Raw genomic sequence first — 23,285 nt, 5'->3', positions numbered from 1 at the left:
TGATTTCAGTTGATGCGGCACGTGTCGGTGGTCCGCCTTTTATTTATTTAGTGGCTTAATAATTGAGCACGTGATCTTATAAATGTTATGACCATTTCGGCTCCTATTTCCAGCCTGCTCGGTCTTCATTTGAGGCACGTAATTGGCTTTGGAAAGTACACACACCATGGCAAATTTGCATTAAAAGCGACTTCGTCCACTGAAAGGGTTTAGGAGCAGCTTATATGGGCTTATTACGGACAGACTTCAGAGGAGCCGCACCAGACGGAGGCACGTAGCAATGAGTGGGTGGTGACTTATTCGGGTGGGGCAGGTGGCGGTGTGTGGGTGGTTGAGGCGGTGGGTCGATGGTTATCCACCTGGTCCACTTGCCTGTGGTCGGCCGTTCTTCCTGTTATCATTTCAAACTGTTGTTTTCCCCATGATGACGATGATGAGGCCATGACAATGGAAACAATTGAAGGCTTAAACTGGAGTTCACAGGATCACAGAGGGTACGGTAAGCCCGAGTAAGCTCCTTGAGGATTAATTCAAAATCAACACCAAGTTGTAACATTTGGCCTTGATTAGTAAAAACATAAACATTAGACTTAAATTAAATTTGAGCATGTTTTTGTGTTAATACTCTCGAAATCGTTAACCAACTGTTAAAAATTCCGTTTCAAAAAAACATAAATGAAATAAAATACATCGCAGACTTTTAAAGCTAAGCAGATTGAATTTATATTATTTTGTTGAATTTGAATCATCAAACTTATTTAAAAGCGTGCATAATAATACATTTTATATTTTCAATTTATTAAATCAATCATGCATATTTTTCTCTTTTTCAGCGTTTCATAATTTTACAAATTCGAACCTTCTTTTTGCATAAATTATGCAAATTGCAATGCTTTCCTTCGTCTCTATGTAGCTGTCAATTATTGTGGAAATTTATTTTACCGGCTCACTTAGCAGCATACAATTTTGGCACGAAAAATATTTGGAAAATACTTTCAAGGTCGCATGCGGTCCATTACAGACTGCAATTAATAAAAATAATATCGATTCGCCCACAGCTTATGACCATTTTTGGGGCCATTGGCGTTTTTATTCGAAAGTTCATTAAAGTAATCGTCGATTTGCTATTTAATTTGCTTACAAATATAATTTATTTGGTTTACCACATGCAACGAATTTTTTTTTCCAAAATATCATAATAATTGCCGAGCTATGGAAATTTCTCGCCCCGGCAACAAATTGGTCGCGGTTGAAGGGAGGTGAAAATTGGCAGCAATTGAAACGAATTATTGAGTTTAACGAGGGCTTCGCACATTTACAGACTTAACTGCCAATATTTGGTGTGATTGCAAATGGTTCATTCTGAAAATATGTTGAACTATTTCTTTTAGTAATTTAATTGCATTTAGTTGATGAATGGTTTAACTAAATGAACAATCAATCACTTTATCTAAATTTTCTGTGCATTGCTTTCTATCGCCACTTACTTATCTAACTATAGCACATTATCTAGCTTCGATATCAGCAGTCTGTTCTTTTATCTCACCTTTCAATACGTAACATATCTAAATGTTATACGAACGTTCAGCGCTTACAGTAAAAAATTCCATTCGATTATCATCTTACTTTTTATTCAGCTTAACGAGACTGTTGTTGCCCCTTTTCAAAAAGGTATATTAGCTTTTTAGGAAAGTTGGAAAAAATATATATACAATGTGTTCAAATATATTTAATTAGCTCATTGATAATATTATTCCATTTATTGCAAACCATTTAGAACTATATTTTTTTCTAAAAAAATAATTTTTAACCGTCTTATTATAGTAACAAAATATAAACAAGAAACAGACGTAACATATTTATTTATTTCTACTATTATTTTACATCCTTTAAGAGAACTTTAAATTGCGGACTTGTCTGGTTTTGGTTACTAGGGTTTCCCAGTCTGTGTCTGTTGAAGTATCAGAAAAAAGTGGTGCTAAAAGTCTGCCATCGAGCCAAATTACTGTGAAGCACATGGCGCCCAGATATCAACGTAAGGATGAGCATATCGACTTCAATCTGAAGAAAAAGGCAGAAAAAGTGAACGGCAGGAAAAAGCTGAAGAGGCAACCATGTGTGCGCTTCTTTCGAGGCTTCTTTCTGACACTTTTTGCTATCCAATAAGGTTGGCAATGCCTCAACTTCCTCTTCTCTTTCCATTTCTGGTATTTTTTTTTTATTTTCCCATACCACTTTTTGTTTGACATTTCCCTCGGCTTCTTTCGCTAAGATTTTCTTGCTCTTGTTGTTGTTGCCAAATATTTCTTTCCTTAGAATTGGAAAATTTACCTTGAAAGATTTGTGGCCTGCACATAGCATTTGGCTATATGCAAAGCCCTGATGTGCGAAAAGTGATGTGTGGCTACGTTGGTGGGTACACAGAAAGATTTCATTTGATATCTGATACATTTCTAATTATGTAATTTCAATTAATTAAATACATTTTAAAATAAAAACAAACGACAAAGAAAATGTAAATGTAAACTAATTGTGTTTTTTTATTGCTTTACACAACACTTTTCCAATCAATTTATTTCGCTTAAATTACGTTATTGTGAGAGTAAAATATGCTGTAACTAGTTCATAAAAGTTGGTATGAAACCAAAATAAAATATTTTATTGAATTCAGAGCTGTAAAAATGACAAAAAACGATTTAACGCCAATTTGTAGAACATATTTATTCCCGGTGTTTGGAATCCTAACCCTGGTACTTCCTTCATTTCCACTTCCGACGGCCGCACAATGCACTAAAATAACAGTAAATAACAAATTTGCAAAAGTATGTGTGAAAAACCGCAAACACAAACGTAAAACCAACACATGCACACCAAACGCCGATAAATATGAACTCGCACATACAAACATATGCTGCGGGTTCATTGTGTAGGCGTGCCAGACAGAGAGGGGCAAAAAAAGGAGGGGTATACAAGAATGAGTGTGGGTGGGGAGACTGTGAATGTGAATGCATGTGTGGATGGGTCTATAAAAACTGCAAGGATGCAGCAATAAAATGTCGGCACTATAACGGTTAAGCAGCAACAAAAAAACCAGGAGAATAAAATCAGAAAACACGCGTGGAACTGGACTCTCACACTAGAACACACCCATTACTTGGATTTCCCTTAAGAGTTTCCGTGGAATCGATATTTTTATCTCAAATTCATTAAATTTTACATTGAATAATTCAACATACTTGCTATGGAAAATGCATAAAATAATATTTTAAATTATTCATATATACAATACAGTAAAAATAAGTTGGCTTGGGTTTTATGTCCTGTGTATGTAATAAATAGTCGTTTATTTGCTTCTTTAATATAAGCTTATATACAGGACACAGTCTAAAGTAGATAAAAAACCCGAATCTATTTAAACAAGTGTTCTTTTAAGTTTACATGGCGTATTCAAGAATATTACAAACTGGTTGTGTTGCTCTGAAATTATTAAAAATATATATATCCAATTAATTTTCCCTGTTTTTTTAGATAAAAATATATTACTAATAAGCATCAATTAATACAAACATTAACGCCAAAAATAGCATAATGGTGAAATGGGTTTATTGGATTAATTTGATATATATTATATTTTTAAAGATTTAGAGTGGTGATTATTTTTAATCTGCCAGGATTACTACAAAAATTTTTAATGGTTTTAAATATTCTGTTAAAGTTCCTGAAAGTATGCAACGATTTTTTTAATTAACTGAGAAGAAAGATTATTTGTTGGACAGGCACTTTAAAACTATTTTTCATATTCCTATACTGATTAGATTAAGTTGCCAATTGCGTAGCAGTGCGCTAATCAAATAATAAATAAATAATAAAAGACATATTCCTAGATATTTGTAATGGCAATAACGGAGCTTATTTTGCTTATTTTTTTAATTTTTAAGCACTTAAAGCTTTTATTAATTTTAAACTTTGGCAATGTACAAGTGCATCCTTTGATCAACGGGCAAATAAATCAGGAACCACAAAAACCCCGCAGAGACGATAAGGTCGCTTTAAAGGCAGTGACAGGGCTGCCACCCCCTGCGGCGAAGTCCAGCATATGCAGGACCCGATTGTTTTTATTGCCGCTTCTGGTGCCGGCGCCTTGGCCAAAAGCGGGTCGGCTTGGGGTCGTTACGTTGACAACCTACCAACCTTCCTTTTTCCGCCTACCCCCTCCAAGCAACAACAATTGCGTGAGAGTTTGCGAGTGTAGTTTGACCCACATTTGGGGGCGTGCCGCCGCCCTCGACTGTTCTTAGCCGACTTAGCATGCCGCCAGGCTTTATATTGAAATTGCGAAATATTTTTTCCTAAGGCTTCCTTTTTCAATATGTCACCCCGTCAAACCCACTTATTTGTGAGCAATACCCTTTGTGGCAAAAATACGTTTCAGATTAACAGTATTAGATAACACCCTAAGGCAAATTCCATTTAACTTTAAGCGAATTAAATGACAATTTAAATTACATAAGTTGAATAGTAAGCCAAACAAAAATAATTGCAAAACTAGATTGATCGAATATTAAAATCATTTTACATATGTGCCTATGAGTTATATTAGAATGAGTTATATTAGAATGTAAAAGAATGAATATTAACTTGACAATAATTTAATTGTAATTTGTTAAATAATACGCAAGCTAAATCTTTCTAAACAAAAAAGGGTATATTTTTATTAAATTTAAAAGAATTTTTCATATGAATGTTATCAAGGAACTTATATGATGAAAAATGTGTAAATCAAGACTACAAATCACCAATAAGCAACTGAATTGATTCTTCTTTATTTGCACTTCACCAGTTGGCACTCACAAAATACATATAATATTCACCCAGAATCACCTTTAAAGTGCACATCCATACCACTTCGGTCAATATGCCATTGAAAGCTTTCACATTTTTCCAATATTACTGCTTTCTTTTGCATTTATTTCATGCCATTCCCTGCAGTGCAGAAGTCCACTCGACTCCCTGCGTTTGACATTTTACACTCATCCACAGATTATTCGAACATGAACAGGGATATATATGAATTTATATGTATGTGGGAGCGTGGGAATATATGGCAAACATTTTTCGTCTTTTCGTTTAAGTGGCCTTAAGTGGATTAATTTAAATCATTTGTTTCTTGTTATTGTTGCTTGTTTGGCGTCAAATTGTGCGATGCGTTTGCGGTTTTCTTTGGACGTCGTTTTGATAAATGGATTTTCCATGCGGCGAACTTCACCCCCATTTTTCCTGGCACCCAAGGCCTCTGGCCACAATTTTTGTATGGCCCGCTTTTGTGGGTAAGGCAGCCATTAAGCCGATGTCTCTACTTGCTTGCCATTTTTACACACGAATGATTTTTGAAATCATTTTCATTTTTCGCCCTTTGTTGGTTACATAAGCAGCAGTCGTAAAAAAATATTTCTCCTTAAAGATATGCAAAGCATGGGAGGAAAAGAGCCAAGTTTGGTGGAAGACCTGTCAATTGGCTGCTAGGGATTGACTTTATTGATCATCTCCTGAGAGATATCAGAGGAATGAGCTGTCAATTTAATGCCTCGCCCGTAAATCCCCATGAAAGTTAAAGAAGCCCACAACAATGGGCTGGCTTAACTTTAATAACCCAGACAGTAGAAACATTAGCACTTAAGTGGCTTGGCTGCCAGCCAATCGGCCATCAAAAAGCGAATTTTTATAAGGCGAAATGAATTGGTTTTTTTTATAGAAATGTATCAAAATTATTATCTTAAAGCAGGCGTGACTTTATAAATAATGAAATTTTGATAGTTGTTATTTATAGGATCGTTTATTTTCAATTATTAATCATATAATCTTTATTATTTAAGCTCAGACTTTTTATATATTACTTTAAAAAAAATTTTAATCGAGTATTTTAATAAGTAATTTAAAGTTATATTAATGAACTCAAGAAAAACGTAAGCAACTAAATTTCCATTCCATTTATCTCCGCTTAGTTTTACTTTGTTAAAAAGCAACGCTTGCGTATGAAAACGGAATCAAGGAAGCTTACAAATTGATGCTTCCAGCTCGTCTTATCTACTTTATTCTTGCCATGTGCTTTTCATATCTAAAACTCTGCTTATAAGCAAAAAAAAATACATATTCACAAAGCAAATAAGCTTAGTTTGCAAGTTACCCCATCAGCAATTCCAAGATTTAAGCGGATTTCCCGAAATAAATGCAAAAAGCTAAAAAAAGAAAACAAATGGAGCTTACTAATAGGAAGAAAATACGATAAAATAATTTGGCCAGCACTCTGCTTAAATGCTAAAAGTGTTCTGTTATACCCAAAAATATATTACATAAAACTTTAACCCAGAAAAGTCTTGCCATTTCATATTCTATAAACAAAAGAAAGTTCCTTGAAGCCAGCTTTAATGCCTATCTTTTTGTTTTTTCTTTCCCTTGAGATCTGACTTTATCTGCATAAATTTCGGAAAGGCAATTGAGGCACGCTTCTAATTAGCGAAAGCCAACAACAAATGAGTGATGTACGCAAATCTGAATGAAAACAAAAATATTCAAAAAATAAAATCTCCCTTTGAATAAATTCTAAAAGCAGGATCTGACTCTTACAATTAGCATAATACCACTCTTTATACGAAAGCAAAATAAAGTGCAGGCAAAGGAAAATATGCAAATCTCATTTTCAACGCACGCCCTAACATCAGGAAAAACCTTTAACAATTTTGGTGAAAAGCACTTAAAGCCTTTGCATAACGACAAAACCAAAATTGGCGGTCAAAAGAGGAAACAAATTGGCAACAGATTAGCCCCGAAAACAGTTGGCCATTTTGTGGTGGCAACAAAATTGCAAACAATTGCAACAAAACATCCACCTTCACCGTTTTTCCTCCAGCTAAAACCGAAAAAAATGTCGCAGAGAATTTTGGCCAGCCAGCGGAAAACGGAAACGGCTGGAAGCTGCTGCCAGAGCGAGGCAGCAACAGCTAAACGCAGCTCTCGTTTCCGCTTGGCCAGCGGTCCGAACTGAAATACAGTCCATTCTATTGAATTCCAATTTTTTGTGGAGTTTTAAAATCACTTTTTGGCCATATTTTGTAGCAAAACGGTGACCAAATTGGCCCGCAAAAATATGCTAACATTTTTAGCAGAACGTTATCCTATTGAAAAGCCAATGATCACAAAAAATTCAAATTTTTATAAATTCAAATTGATTTTAAAATTGTATATATTCGAATAGTTTTTAAATTTTCTTTAAAATTTCATATCGGTTTATATTATGTTATATATAACAAACAGAAGTTCAATTTATTCAATTTCCACTGTACAATTTTCGGAGAGCACTTTAAACCAGCGAATTATGACCGCAAATGCGGAAGAGCAGTTAAACAGCAAACGAGTGGAAAATCGAGGTGGCAAATCTATTGCCCAGTTTGATAACAATCTTTTAAAATCGAAAATGTTTTTACCTTTAAGCGATTCTGGCGTAATCAATAAGTGGGCTACCATAAATTATGGGAGCTGTCAGCACAAATTGGTGGCGTAAATAAAAAAAACAAGGAAAAGGGCAAGGAATCCCAACAGAAACTCACTTACGCACACACACACTCAATGATCCATGTGAATGAATGATTCCATCTAATCCCACACACCCATCCACCAACATATCTATATATGGATAAATCTTGTAAGAGCGGAAGCCAATTGAAAAAGTTATTCCTTCTGCTTGTTATTGTTTTTCTTATTTTCCTTTTTTTGGTGGCCTTACCAGGGGTATGATAAAAGTCGTGAAAGTCTTGCCACTTTTTTAGAGATTCAATTTCAATATGTAATTATTTGTAAAGCGAAATAGTTCTCAAAAGTTGAAAAAAAATATTACTTTTAATAGATTATATGATCCTTGAAAAAAATTTAAAATTACTTTAAGTCAACAACAAATTATGATACAAATTAACTCTTACTATTTCACATTTACGGAAAATACGTATACGTAATAATATTATATAATAGGGTATTTGAACATTCCATACTTTTGAGCATCCTCCATCTGTTTCCTCCCACATTTTTGGCAACTGAACTTTCATTGAAGCCAATTTGGTGTCTAAGGACAAGTTGTTATTGGCACTCGATTTCTGTATGGTTTGGCATTCATTCCGAAAGTTTTTCCCATGAAATTAAAGTATTTAAAGTTTTGTTTTCGTTGCGGTAAAGCTTGAAAACTGTTAAAGAACTTGGGAAATTCCTGTTTTGGGTAATAAATAATTATTTTAATTAAAAGTTTGAAGTGAAAAGCTTATTTTCAGTCAGCAAAAGCAGAAATTTCCTAATTGCTATTTTAACTAAGTTTAGTCATTTTAATTTATTAAACATAAATGAAAAATTGTTAGACTTAAAATAGAAATATTCTTTAAGTTCATTAAAATAACATTTATAAAGCCTATTAAGTATTTAACTTATTTAATAATTTATTAGAATAATATTTATTAATTTTTCTTTATAAATTGAAAATTAGTCAAAAGCTGAATGTAATTTATTTCTCAACAGTTATAAGTTAATTTATTTTGCATATTTTACTTATTTTCTTGGCATCATTATTTGTTCAGCATAAATTCAAAATTCATATTTATTCCACAAAAAGCTTAAAGCTGTCATCGGCAGCCATCGTCAATTGGCCAACATATAGACCAATAATTGGCTAGAAAATGGCATCCGACAGAGATGCGGAACCCATGAAAGGGGAAAGTAAATTATTCTCGGAATTATTTGTTGACAAATAAGAAAAAATGTAAAGTATGTGAAATTTGAAATGCTAAATGGAACGCGTACAAAATTTTAATTGGGTTTCATGTTATTTTAAAATTTATCGTTTCTTAACTTCCTTTGTTATTTAAATTTCCTGAAAAACGGTTCAATAATGTCTCCAAATTCTTTTTTCGTGTTTGATACACGAAACACATTTTTAAACGAAATAAATATTAAAGTCGTTATTATTCAAATTCATAAAAATATTAACGTAAATGTTTTTTTACTCAGATTTCTTATTTCCTTATATATATTGTATTCATTTTACTTTAAGACTTTTCTTTATTTCGGAAAATTGTCTATAATCTCTATCGTTTCGCAGACTGTTCTTGTGAATAATTTGTTATCAAACTAAATATTTTGGGTTTATCATTTACCTTATGTTTGTTTGTTATTTTCGTTTTGCCTGGCTCTTCGTTTCCACGTTTCCACTATCACAAGATTGCAATTAATACGTTTGGGTTTATTGTTTTATGGCATTGCTAATATTTGTGTTGCATTTTCTGTTGAATTAAACGCGCCGGAATAGGGAAGTATGAATTGGAAAGGAATGTAAGATGACTCTATTGTGCTTGATTTGTTTGTTTGTTTTCTATTTGCTTGCTTAGCACTCACTTACATTAAATTGGAACTGAGTAACATATCCCAACCTATTGACAACCATGCAAACTTTATATGTCCTTATCTACAGTCTTTAACCACTTTTTATAACGTGAATGAGTAAAAAAATATGCAAAGGCAAAAAAATAAAATTTTGTGCTTATTTTTATTTATTTTAACTTTTGTTTACTTTTTATTACCCTTTTTGGGTTTGGATTTTATTTATTTCTCTTTGTTATTTTGAATATGCTTTTTTCATATTGTATAACTGTTTTATCGGTGTATTTTTTTTGTTTTGGTTCGTTTTTCTTGAAATATTTGGTTTATTACTTTTGACAGCTTTTTTTTTATTTATTTGATTTTCATATATAATTTCTTATATAATTTTGTTATTCTCACTTTAAATAGAAAGGAATTTTACCATTTTGTTGGCCATATTATTTTTTGCCCAAGTGTTTTGCCGCCTTATCGTCATTGATTTCGCCCAACAATTGTTGTTGTTTGCCCTGTTGTTATCTTTGTTTTTGCTCTTTCGACTCGCCCGCTCATTTTCATTTACATTTTGGCGTCATATTTGCCTTGTGCCTTGTGACACTCGTTGAAAATAATAAAATTCGCCAAGCGACGGCACGCGGTGCGTATACGTAATAAACGGCTTGAGGCCCGTACTTAAAACGACGTATCCGTACGTATTCGCATTTACGGTTGCGACTACGGACTCAACTGGTTGCGAGTCCGCTGCGGAACTTTGTTGCTTGCTTCGCGGCAGCAGAGCGACGACTGCGGAGCAGAAGCCGTTTCAAAAACATGGCCAACATTCCAAGCGCCAAAATGCCGCAGCGTCGTTCTACAGTCGGCGTCGCTCCCATCGTTCTCCCATTCGTTCGTCGATGTTGTGTCTGTCCGAATGTATAGCGCACAGTTGTGCCCAAAATAATAGTATAAAGTATTCAATATTTAAATTATTAAAGATAGTATGTTCCTTTTAAATGGAGTTTAATTTAATTGGAAGTTACCTCTTTGGTAATTATTGGAATCCATATTTGAGAGTCTATTGATGGTCAGAATTTTGTTTTGAAATTTTTTCATTAAACAAAATATGTGGTATATTCAAATACAAATACAAACTTTAAATTACCAGCTCTTTGACAAAAAAAAAGTATAGAAATAAATATATTTGTAATTTTTATCCATATTGAAACTATAGTTTAGTGCTATTACTTTGACCACAACTGTAATATTGGTTTGCCAATAGGCGCAGCTGACTTTAAGCGAGAGGAGGGAAAAGGGTCTTACAGTCTGGCCATGAATGAGTGAGTCCCGTATGTAGGTGGGCGGTGAGAAATTGCAAGAGAGAGATTGATGAAGTGGGCGAGAGCCAGGAAGACCGAGAGAGAAAGCAGGCGCACCAGAGGGTGGTGCCTACAATAGTGGCACAAATATTGAGAAAATATTGTTTCTTGCAAAACACTTGAACATGAATTTAGCTTTTAATTACATATTTTTTACTTTTAATGAATTCTTAATAGTATTTAGTTATTTATACTTTTACCCTTTTCTTACAAGTACTAATTAGTCTTATTTAATATTTCTTACTATTACAAAGTGATTTTCTATAACAACAATTTCTTTGCTAATTATAATTTTTCAATGATTGAAGAAGACGCGTTTTATTTTTCGAGCTCTTACTGTACCCGGCAGAGAGCTGTAATAAAGGTAATCTATTGTTATTGTTGTTCTCTCACCATTGTACTCTCTCTGGCTTTCTCACAATTTCTTTTCTCTCTTCACACTCTCTCTGGCGGCGCCAAAAACAGCTGCTTGATGTTTATTTGTTTGTTTTTGTCGACGTTTGCCGCCTTGTCCTCCGCCGGAGTTTGCTAGTCTGCCTTTGCCGTATTCGTATCTGAATTTTCCGTATTCCACAATTTTCGCATCTGCCGCATCTTGAGTACCGTCGCAGTTTTCACCTAACTTCTTGAAAATCGGAGGTCGGAAAATGGGGGTAGAATCTGTGCCTGGTGTCGCCTCCTTTATGACAGCAGCCACATCAAGTTTTATGGCCTTCAAATTGTTTCCGAAACGTTGCGCTATTGGCAATGTCTGCCCCGGTGGGAAAAAGGCTGGGAAATCGGGCGGGGGAAAATGCGCCACTGTGTTTTTTCCACCCTTTTCCCTCAACCTATTTTTATTGCTGGTCTATCTGGCGCAGTTTATCAATTGCCGCCCACTCGACATTTGCTTAAAGATTTGCTCCATTTCACTTGTTTGCCGTTTCCCGTTTTTTGTATCACTGATTTTGTTTCAATTTTTTTTTGGAACTTTTAAAATTGGTTTTTGAATTTCCACGTTAATGCGCAAACGAAAACGATTTATTAAAATATGGCGTATACGTTATATGACGTATGCGTAATTTTTAAAGAGTTGCTCCATTCAAGTGTTATTTTTTTAAAAATAATTTTTAGGTTTCCTTGGAGAACTAATCAAGTATTTACAGTCATTTTTGCACGTACAGTGCATTAATATTACGCCGCATTTATGAAACTTACACTTGGTTATCTACACCGCAGCTTATAACTATTGTTAATTTTAAGTCTAAACTTGTGAACAATTTTTTTTCCGTGCAAATTTTAGATAGAGCTAGAACAAATTTTCACTAAATAACAACGTGTTAACATTCAAATAATGTTGTTCAAAATTATAGATAAATTATTATTATTAATTGTCAAATAGATAATGACAACCACAAGCTAACCATGTGTTGACATTCAATAAATGCTAATTATAATTTATATTGGACATTAATATGTTAATACAAAGTAATTTTCGCGCAAAAAAATAATTTATTAATATCTGAGTAATAATAAATACATTTTCCAAGTGGTTAAAATGACAAAAAAGGTAATTAGGGAATTTTCCAAAAATAACTACTTTTTTACGTACCTTAAATGTGTGGGAATTTTAAATTTCGAAAAAAAAGTGAAAGTCTTCGACACAAAAATATTATTCTTACAATATCTGGTAATCAAAAATTGATTTTCCTTTTGTTGCCAGTGTCGAAAATTTCAAGGATTTGCCACCCGAGTAAACCCTATAAATTAAGCAATTCTCTCCATTTTGTTTATCCCATCTCCATTATGCTCGGCTTGCTCCTTCTCTTCAGCTTAGCTCGTTCATTAGGACTGAATGTAGTTATTTTTCCCTCTTTTCCACTTGGTCTACCCTTCTTGAGTGCAAATTTTTGCATAGCACAAGCACAAAAAAATAATGAAAAAACCTTGCTAGGAAAGTTCAACTTGAACCGGCTTCAGTTGCTATTTGTGCTTTTGCATTTTCCTCTTTTCATCTTTTCATCTGCTGCTATTTCTTCTTGTTCATCTGCTGTGCATCTTTGGCCTGCATTGTTTACATTTCTCTCAACGGTTATTTATTTGCCTTTTACTTTTACGTGCGGAAACAACGGGAAATTTGCCTGGGTTTGTACTTTTTGTTATTTTTTATTTTTTGCGCTTTTGTTACTGTTGCCTTTGCTTTGCTATTTTTTCCTCTCCTTCGTATTTTTCTTTTGCTTTTTGCAAATGTTTTTTATAGGGTGTTGAAAACCACTTTGTTAAACAAACTTGTAGCTGTTCTTTTTCTACACATAACAAAAATATGAATTTCAAGTGGAATTAAATCAGTCCTGCATGTATATCAGTCTCAAGAGTCACTTGTATTCGCAAAAGTTTCGAAAAGTTGACAATAAATTTGACAAACTTAATGCTAGATAGCATGATTCTATTCTATTAAAATATTCTGACTAGAATGATGCAGAACCGAACGGTGATACGAATACACTTCTTAGCATTTAAAAATCATCAGTTGTAATTCAATAAATGTTTAATAAGAGTTATATTAACAAATTGGCGATACCCTTTAAAAACATTAGGACCCTTCTAAAACAAATAATAATAAATATCAATTAAATTAAAAAGCATTACCTATAACATATCCAATTTGTTTTTAAAGCTTATTTAACCTCCAATCGATCATTAATTTTTTCTGTGTACCCAACTCTTTTTATCTTGTTTTTCCTTTGCTCTGTCTTTTGTTATTGTTAAAAGGAAGCCTTAAAGACCGCAAAAGGGCAAGTCCCATAATTTGTATTGGCATTGTGGGGTTTCGCCCTGTTTCACCCTGTTTCACCTGCTTCACCTTTTCTAATTATTTGATTGTCGATAAGCGGGCTAAATTGCGTAATATAAATAACATAAATTGGATGACGTTGAATGTTAATAGGTTGGTTGGGAAAAAGCACTTTGTGGCTCTCGATTCTTCCAATCGGGATGTGCCTAAGTGCTCTAAATACAAATTTGTTTGGCCTGCTAATCTTATTGCAGTGTTTGCTCTGTTTTGTATAGTTCTTTATAAAATCAACAGCTGCGAGGATTAGTAACAAAAATGAAAAATGAAGAGTGCGATTAAAGCGTGACTAACAGGGCGGCAGAACACAGTAATTATTTTAAGTTAAATTGGGTTCCTCTCAAAAAATCGATATCGTTATCTGAGCGGACTTCCTAAAATTTGTATTTGTTCATTCAATTAGAGGTAGTCACACACATAATATAAATTGTTTACATGCTTTAAACAGCTATCTTATCAAACTATATTTGTATCTTATTTTTATCTAATTTGTTATGTTAATGAACTTTTCAAGGGTAAACCATCTAAAAATATGAATTCTATAAACATAACATGAAATGCTTGAATATTTATTACAATTACTTCTAAAATCTTAAAGATTTATGCTTGGTTTAAATAAAGCTTAAAGGAATATTAAAAAATAAATACAAATATATTACGACAATAAAGAGTAATTAATTATTCCAGTCTTCGACTATCTCTCGTCGCGAGCGGACGTCTCTTATCTCCAAACAGAGGTTCTCGATCGGTCACTGTTCTTTTTGGACCCACGTGGTTCTTATCTTTCTTATTTTTTCATCGTGTTTTGAAATAGTCTTCAATCAACTGTTTATAAAAAACAACTAAAGAATAAAAACCAATAAGCCCCGTCATGGGCCCAGGGCCTCCAAACCTGGGCGACAATCGGTTTGCGCCGCTTGCCATCAGCCCACCATCAAAAAAAAGAAGACAACCCCAAAAACTGAATATTGCATTCCCTGAACTTCCACCTACCTCAGTTGATAATCCAAGATATATAACAATCGCCTCCATCAATACTGAAAAGACAATCTCTCAATTCTCATGCTTCGCTGTCCACCGCGCCCTTAAAATGATCTCCAAAAACATTTTGACCATTTCGAATCTTAGAGACGGAAATTTACTTATGCTAGTTAAATCTCAAGCCGATGCTGATAAGTTTATAAATACTACCGAGCTCACCGGTATATGCAAAGTACAGTGTAAGCTCCACGAGGCCCTCAATTTTGTGAAAGGGACAGTTTATGCCCCGTACCTCTGCGACATTCCCGAGAAAGAAATCGTCGATGAACTTAAAACACAAAAGGTTACGGAAGTTTATAAATTTATGAAATCCTACGATGGTGTATCCAAGCCCAGCGGAGTCATTCTAATAACCTTCGAACTTTATAACCTCCCATCTAAAATCGAAATTTCTTGGCACTCAGTTAAAGTTCGCGAGTACATACCAAACCCCATGAGATGCAAGACTTGCCAACTCCTCGGTCACACAACTAAAAAATGCGTAAACACCCCAATCTGCGCTGAATGTGCCCTACCACCCCATTCCCCAAACAAATGCACTAAAATCTGCTGTGCAAATTGCTCTGGCGAGCATTCGGCCTCTTCCCGGCAATGCCCTAAGTACCAAGAACAAAAAGAAATACTCAAAATAAAAACAGTCAGAAAATGCACTATGCGTGAGGCCAAAACAATATTCAAAACAACATCACATAACTCGGTTAATACCGCTTCATATTCTTCTGTAGCCAAAACATCACATCAACGTAGCGAAAACGCAAACCAAAACAAAAATGACAAAATTAAAATCGCTTCCACCGACGAAGTCCCGATAAAAACCCCTTCCCCCTCCACTTCCCCATCCCATTCCCCGATTCCCCAGTCCCCTATCCCCACAACCCCTTATCACCTAAAGCAATCCACTTCACTTGCTCATAACAAGTATAACTTATCTCCTGCATCACATGCATACTTACAAGAAATCCATGCTGAATATGAAAGCAGCAGCCGAGCAACATCTTTAAATCATAATAAATCAATATCACACAATATTATTTTAAATGCCCGCGAACCTGACGATGCTATGAGTGATTCATAGTTTCGTCAATCCAAAACCAAACCAAATAACATCCTCTCTCTCTTCCCACTTATGTCCATTACACTAGTACAATGGAACATGAATGGTTACTTTAACAATTATCACGAACTACAACTTTTGATAAACAATACCAACCCTGATGTTATTTGCCTTCAGGAAACACATATTAATGCCAACCTAACGAATATTGCTTACCCCAAGCAATTTATTGGATACTTTTATAACTTTACCTCTATTACCTATGCCAAACAAGGTGTTAGCATACTCGTACGTAAAGACATTCCCCACAAGCCCATACCAATCAACAGCAATACTTGCTCTTTAGGTATTGAAATCCTAGCCCATCCCAAAATCTGTATTTTTAATACATATATACCTCCATCTCAATTAGTAGCAGCCAACGAAATTCTTAAAATAGTAGATCTTTCTAGCAAGCCAATCCTATATGTGGGAGATTTTAATGCTTGGAGTCCATTGTGGGGATCATCTTCGCATAACTCCAGAGGGTTTCAAATAGAAGAAGTCATAAACAAATCAACTTTAACTCTCCTCAATGACGGCTCTGCTACCCATCATTCCACTCACAACTCATTCACGGCTATTGATCTTACATTAGCCTCCGCATCGCTGTTCCCTTTCTGTAAGTGGTCAGTAAAAGACTCTCTATACGGAAGCGATCACTATCCTTTAAAGACAAAGATTCAGTTTCAAACTAATCCCATAAACATACTGCCATCTCCTAAATTTAAAATAGACAAAGCCAATTGGGATCTGTATCGGGCCAAATGCAAAGATAAATTTAATTTCCCTGCAACTTACGACTTAAATCTGTTTGCCGCCAAAATAATAAAAGGAATCAAAGCCTCAGCTAATGTAGCAATCCCACAAACCAAACCCTTTCTACATCCGCGTAATGTTCCTTGGTGGAGCAAAACTCTGCAAGATCTAAGGCAACAAAAGCAATCTCTTTGGCACGCATACAAACAAACTCAGAGCACTGCTGCTCTAATTTCTTACAGAAAATCTAATGCTCTTTTCAAATACAATGCCAAAAAAGCAAAACGGGAATCCTTTGAAAGATTCACTTCGAATATAAGCCCTCTATCATCGACCAAAAAAATCTGGTCTGACCTAAATCGCTTAATAGGTAATTTCCCAAATACCCTCAGGACAATTAAATATAACAACGAAGTTCTCCATCACTCCGTAGACATTTGCGATTCATTTGGGAACTTTTGGTCGGACTTCTCTAAGGATGACAATTTCTCCCACCATTACAAGACTCGTAAAGAAGAAATTCTTTCTCAGGAATACTCACCTACCAAACTGTCGACCGCTTCCAGAGACCTTGACTCCAATTTTACCCTTAGTGAGCTTGAATATGCCCTTCAGTATGCGAAAGGGAAAACACCCGGTATAGACCGAATTTCATACCCAATGCTTAAACAGTTGCCCTCCGAAGCTAAATACCGCCTATTAGAAATGTATAACGCCATGCTCGCTAGGGGTACCTACCCTCATGTGTGGAAATCTGCCATAATTATCCCTATCTTAAAACCTAACAAACCAACACACGAAATAACATCATTTAGACCTATTTCTTTACTCTCATGTTTAAGCAAGACCCTAGAAAAAATGTTAGCCAAAAGGTTAATGTGGTTCATTACAAAACAAAAACTTATCAGCCCCCACCAAACAGCTTTTAAACAACAGCATAGCACTCTTGATTCCCTTCTGCATCTCCACCATTACGCATCGGATGCCCTTTCTACCAAAAATCATGTTACCATATTGGCAACTGATTTTGAAAGGGCTTTCGATCGCGTTGGGGTGCATACGGTATTGGATCAACTTTCCCGGTGGGGGGTAGGTCAAAAGACCTTCAACTTAGCGAAGGCTTTCATGATCAACCGTTCTATCCGAGTAAGAGTTAACAACACTCTATCTAAATTCTATATTCTCCACAATGGCATCCCACAAGGATCGCCCCTCTCTGTGGTATTGTTCATGATCGCCTTCCAGTCCTTAAATAACATAATATTAAGACATAAGCAAATTAAACTGTCAGTTTATGCAGACGATGCCATAATTTTTAGCAAATGTAAGAATACTACTACACTTAATAATAAGTTTAAAGAAGTCCTCAATGAAATCCAAACCTGGGGTAACACCTCCGGTGCGACCCTTGCTGTAAATAAATGTAAGGTTTTTCATATTTGTAAAAAACAGCGCTGTACATACCCACCATTATCGTACAATGACATAGATATAGAACGCGTTTCTTTTCTTAAAATACTTGGCCTGACAATTGATAAACGACTCACATTTAAACAACACTGTAGCGAACTTAGGATTAAACTTACCAATAGACTAAACATTATTAAATTCTTAACATCTAAGCGATCTCTCATCCACCGGACTACACTTATACAAGCGACAAGAGCTTTGTTGCTGTCCATAATTGATTATGGCCTCCCCATCTACGGCTGGTGCGCGCCATCGAACTTAAGAAAAATCTTACCTCCTTATCATGCGGCCGTCAGGCGTAGCATTGGCGCATTTCCAACGACCCCAACTAAATGCATCCTAGCCGAAGCAGGATTACCGGACATTAAAAACAGAGTCGCGCAAACTACATTTAAATTAATACCAAAAATCATGTGCTCAACCAACTCTATTCTGCTGAAGGACTATGAAGTTGCCTCGAAGCACCGTAGGAAATTCAAAGTCCAATCTACGATACGAAGATGTATAACCTTTATCAAGAGACACAACATAGGATCGCCTTATCGTTGGAACAAAGTCATCCCATCCCCTCCGTGGAAATTACGCTCCACCGCCATAGACACTACACTTCATGATTTCCAAAAATCAAGGACTCCAATTACAACGTTTAAGCAGCTATTCGCAGAAGTAACCCATAAATACTCCGATAAAAAATGGCTTTACACCGATGGTTCAAAGTCCGACACCTCTACCACCTTTGCAGTGGTTGACCAACACGGATTAATTGTTTCATGGGGTCAGCTACCTCACCACTTCTCAGTTTTTACTGCGGAAGCAGTAGCTATTGTTAAGGCAATTAAATTTGCTCTCGAACTTAAGGGAAGTTATATCATCTGCAGTGATAGTCTGTCCACCCTGCAAGGAGTACAAAACTTCTACAATAACAATAACCTTTTATCCGAAATTCGTCACCTCTGCATCAAAAACAATAGCAAAATTAAACTATTATGGGTCCCGGCTCATATAGGAATAATTGGGAACGAGTTAGCCGACAAAGCTGCAAAATTAGCCGGACGGGCTCCGTGCCACACAATCATACCTGGAGTCCAACAAGACATCTGGAAAAGCATCAAAAACATTTTGCTGGACATCGAACTGGATGACTGGTCGTCGTTTAACCACTGGTATAAACAATTTAACCCCGAAAAGAAAGACTTCAAGTTCCCTATTTCGATCAACGGAAGGGAATGCGCCATTCTCACTCGATTAAAAACCGGACACACAAATCTGACACATAAGCACATCCTTAATGGGGAAAACCGGCTAAACTGTCCTAAGTGTGGAGAAGAACTATCAGTAAAACATATACTAGACACCTGCGGACACTACCAAAACATCAGAACAAACCTATTTGGTACCACCACGCCATCAAATCTATTAACTGACCTAACAGCTACCAACTCCAAACTATTATTATCTTTCTTACGGATATGTAAAATTATACATCAAATTTAAACACCTCTTTTCATTAACTAATATCCCCTCTCATCAAATGTTAAATCACACATATAAATGTAACAAAATTGTTATCAATTGTCGAGTCGATGGCCACTGTAGCTAGCTACTCCTTTCCCCTAATTTAGTTATTATATTGTAAATGCGATTTATGTATATTAGCTAATACTGAAATAAATAAATAAATAAATTAATTATTCAATAAAATAATATATACAAACAACATTAGAAGAACATTTTTTTTACTATTTATAAACTGCTATTAGCATTTCAACTGGTCTGGTAGTTTTATTATCTACTGTTTAGTTGATGTCAAGCTTTATCAAACTTTTAAACGAATCCAATTTAAAGAAACGGCTAACTAACTTTTACCAAAAACGGACTGACACCCAAACGAATTGTGTCGGACTGGAAATTCCGAAACAAACAAGAATATACATATGTACATATCTTCAAGCTAACCCTGGATTCCAGTTCAGACAACCGCATCCACCCAACACCTACCCCCAAAACCAGGACATTCCGGATCCAAGATTGGTTACCATTCCGACACCACGTGCTCCCAGTGAAGGTCAACCTTGTGTGTCTGTGTAAGTGTGGCGATGGGATTGTTGGAGGATTCCCCCTTCCAAAGAACCTTTCAGGCGCAACATGTCGCTTTGTTTCCACTTTGCTCTCTATTCTCCCGCAAATGCTGTTTTTCTTCTTTTTTTTTTAGCCGTGGCAATATCCGTCTTCTCGTCCTTTCTCTTCCACACAGAGAATAAAGAATTCCATATAAATATTTATAGAATAAATGAATAGGTTGATATATATTGTTGTTGGATGGATAAATATTTAGATCTAGGTTATTAATTTAGTTATTAAACATCCTGATTCCAAAAGACAAAATTCTATTGTTTATAGCATACTGTTCAAGTAGTTTTAAACAACTGGAGATTTGTTTTAGATTTATTTTAAAAAGTATAAAATTTAAAGTACATTTTTTAAAGTAATAATTAAAAAGGTTTTAATGAATGTTGATCCAAATTTGTTTCGCAGTACTATAACAGTGTTTGTGACTCCTAACGCAGTTACCCCTCCCCATTTTCCGAACGCCTGTGGTCTGCCCCAACTTTGTTGTTTTCGTTGTGCGTGGTCGCTGCTGCTGGCATTACATTGTTTGCTTTTGTTTAGCGGTGTAGACCGCCTCTCAGCCACCTCTTCCCTACCAGCCTTTGTCTCTGACTCTTTCTCCTTTTGCAGCGAATGCAGCTGCAGAGAAAACTTTTTAACCAAATTACCCTTGGGGGAATAGAGCTCTACAGTTAAACAACAAACCAAAACAGACTCCTTGGCAATTGGAAGAAAAATAGTGATAAATTTGCAAGACCAAACAAACTGTTTCACACGAAACAAGATATTTTAAAGATTGTTTTAAGCATAATACTTTATAATTTTATTAAACATCATTTATATATAAAATATGTCTAAAATTACCAGAAACTAATAAACTTATATATTTTTTTAATATCAGAATGTAGTAAAAGTATTGAATAATTTCTTTCGGATATACAACTTTTAAAGTGGGATGTTAAAACAAGGGTACCTGTAATTCGTCCATTTCAAGTAAAACGACTCCTCGCAAATTCGACTCCATTTATTTTTGGCCAAAAAGTTAGCAAAGTTGGCAACAGTGTTGCGCCGGCTATGTTGGCCCTATTGTTGTTGACGTTGTTACTATTACTGTTACTGTTACTGTTAGAGAGAAGTGGAATCCACCTAGGAAAACTCCGGGGAAGCTGTTACATGGGAAATATTTGTACGACAGGAAATGCACAAATATTGCGGAAAGAGACGAATTCGCTGATGGGTATTTCCCCTTTACGGAATTCACCAAAGTTTTGTATTTGTGTGTAGATGAGAGATGTAGATGGGAGATAGTTGGAAAATTGTTTTACCGGCACGCGCTTCTGTGAGGGAAATGGCTTTAGTTTTAGTTTTACGGCTTTCCTTTGTTTATGCTTTTTTGCTTCTGCTTTTCAAGATGCAGGTGAGTCAAGGTAGAGTAGTTAACTGGGTTAAATGTTGGCTTAGTTGGCTTAGCTGGTCCAATAGATGCTCCTAAAATTTCGGTTGAGTTTTTTAATTGCACATGGCCCCCAAAGGAATACTGCCCCCCTTGACCACTAATTAATATGAAATTCTGCGGCTATCGGGGAGTTCTGTTTATTTAGCGGCCAGCGGGTTCATTAAAATGGCAAACAAAGTAAGTAAAACCGGTAGAAAAATAGAATAAAAAGTTACCCAGTAGCTTTACAGTATTGACAAATGTTTTTCACTCGCACAAATGAAAATTTGTTTTGGATTGTGTTTTGCTCTTGGTTTTCATGCGGTGGCACGCAAATTTGGTTTTAATTGAGTTTTTCTCGCCGCCTTTATTGAAATTAAATTTTTAATGGCATTAATATTTCATCCGTTTTTTTTTTTGACATTTGTTTTTATTGTCCTGTCAAGTGTCGCTCAGCAAATTGTTAATGGTACATAAATATTTGATTGGGTTCTTTGGAAAGAGATTTTCTGGAAAAAGTGGCAAAAACCAAAATTATTTCATGCTTTCTTTAACCCGTGGCATTCAATAAATTTGCTATCTCAGTTGCTAACTTAAATTTATTTTTCACATTGACGGTTTTCCATTGCAATTTTAATAAAATTAAATAAATGTATTGTCTTTATCATCAATTATTTTTACCTTTGTGTATTCCACGCAAACAATAATGATTTATTGCCAGCAATTACATTTGAGGAGAATTAAATTATCAGCATGGTCAGCATTTTATATCAGCTTTAAGCTTATCAAAAGAGTTTACAGACAAGAAAACCATAATCAAAAAAAAATCCAATTGAATGACTCAATAAATTCCCTAGCAAATATTATAAAAAGCATATGCGTTGTAAACAAAATAGTACTATTTTTATCAAGAAAACTATTTTTAAAAAAATGTTTATTATTGCTTAAATATTAAAAATATTAAATTTTCCTAAAAAAAATATTGAAAACTTTATATTCTATTAATATATGCTGTAACTGTGGTATTATTTCTTTTTAACCTTTTTTGTGAACGTTTTCAACTATATTATTCTACCTTTAACATACTCATGGATTAAAAGGTATCACAAAAGTTGACCGCACCACATTTTAGGTGACTAATTGGCCACGGAAGTGGGAAAAACCGACACATGAAATTTATACAATTTTATGGCCAATTAGTGGTATCTCATAAACTGTTTCTCCTGGCACAAAAATATGCCAAAAATACGGCCTAGGACAGCAATCGCTTGCTCTATCACATCAACCACAAAACAATTTGCAAAATTTTTGCAGAGAAATATGAAGAAAACGCATTTTAGAGAACATACCAATAAAATCTCTTTGAAATGCGTTTCGATTTCAAATTGAAACCAATTAGGGCTACACAAAAAGTGAAAAAAATAAGAAAATAGTTCTCAAAGCAAGTTGAGTTGAGCGAAATTGCTTTTTGTTAAATGACCAACAATTTTTTCCACAGCTTTGCAAAGAATTTGCTTCCTTTGCAACCGAGATTTCTAGTTCTGCCGTCCTCTCTCGTTTAATGCCATTAACAGCTTGTCAAAGCCATGGCCAAAGTCGTGAGTTATTAAAAAAAATCAGTGAATGGTCTTAAGCACCTGGCCGAGTCGCCAGGTAAGAAGGTTGAGGGGCTAGGAGAGGTGAAACTTTTGCCGGCGTGGTTACAAAAAAACTGAATGAATTCCTCTCTCACTTGTACAGAAAAAAATATTTTGTACTTTAAAATTTTTTTTATATTTTTCA

At 35.0% G+C, this 23,285-nt stretch overlaps 1 protein-coding gene across 5 annotated transcripts in view; it reads right to left on the bottom strand.

Moving 5' to 3' along the window:
• Positions 1-23,285, bottom strand: part of LOC108046834 (protein phosphatase 1 regulatory subunit 16A) — a 50,456-nt gene that overhangs the window by 17,363 nt on the left and 9,808 nt on the right. Inside the window, exon 1 of one of the 5 annotated variants that reach the window (XM_044458028.1) lies at positions 9,192-9,613. The exons of the other annotated variants lie outside the window; for them this stretch is intronic. The gene's annotated coding sequence lies outside the window, so the exon portion shown is untranslated. Of the gene's footprint in view, positions 1-9,191; positions 9,614-23,285 lie in introns of those variants that run through there. 5 annotated transcript variants of the gene reach the window in all.

Source organism: Drosophila rhopaloa, unplaced genomic scaffold (assembly GCF_018152115.1).
Source record: "Drosophila rhopaloa isolate 14029-0021.01 unplaced genomic scaffold, ASM1815211v1 contig_163, whole genome shotgun sequence".
Taxonomy (NCBI): Eukaryota; Metazoa; Arthropoda; class Insecta; order Diptera; family Drosophilidae; genus Drosophila; species Drosophila rhopaloa.
This window is presented reverse-complemented; position numbering and strand designations above follow the sequence as displayed.